This window comes from Seriola lalandi, unplaced genomic scaffold (genome assembly GCF_002814215.2).
Source record: "Seriola lalandi dorsalis isolate HSWRI2012SDOR001 ecotype SW California unplaced genomic scaffold, Sedor1 jcf7180002054686, whole genome shotgun sequence".
Taxonomy (NCBI): Eukaryota; Metazoa; Chordata; class Actinopteri; order Carangiformes; family Carangidae; genus Seriola; species Seriola lalandi.
Genome location: NW_019525239.1, coordinates 1,797,958 through 1,798,491, shown reverse-complemented (window position 1 = coordinate 1,798,491; position 534 = coordinate 1,797,958). Strand labels below are relative to the sequence as shown.

Below are 534 nucleotides of genomic sequence, written 5' to 3'. Positions count from 1 at the left end.
CTTCTTGTGTTGTGGAGCAGCTTCATCGATGGGTCTGAATCTGTGGTCGCTGTGTGTCTCTGAGTCTCTGCAGACGAGACACACTGGCTGCTGATGGTCCAGACAGAAGAGTCTGAGTTTCTCAGAGTGCAGACTGCAGAGAGCCTCTGAAGATCTCTGAAGGTCTCACACAGGTTCTTCAACACCAGGTTAGGAGCTAGATCGTCCCTTGAATGTCTTCTCCTACAAACTGGACACTCTCGTGTTGGTTTGTCTCTGCAGACAGACAGTCTCTACAGAAGCTGTGGCTGCAGGACAGGATGACAGGATGTGTAAAGACCTCCTGACAGACGGGACAGCAGAGATCCTCCTCTAATCTGGGAGACACCATTTTGTCTCTGAGTGACGTTGAAAACACAACAGACAGGAAACCAGTTGGCCGCTCCCTGTTCCCTGAGAGTTACTTTCATTTGGAGTCTGTTAAACTCTGTTCAGTGTGTGGCGTCAGCAACAGGTTCCAGTGCTGGTATCCCAGTGTTCCCAGTGTTCCCAGTG

At 50.6% G+C, this 534-nt stretch overlaps 1 protein-coding gene across 1 annotated transcript in view; it reads right to left on the bottom strand.

Moving 5' to 3' along the window:
* LOC147818167 (nuclear factor 7, ovary-like) overlaps nucleotides 1-534 on the bottom strand; it is a 6,027-nt gene that overhangs the window by 4,346 nt on the left and 1,147 nt on the right. The window lies entirely within an intron of this gene.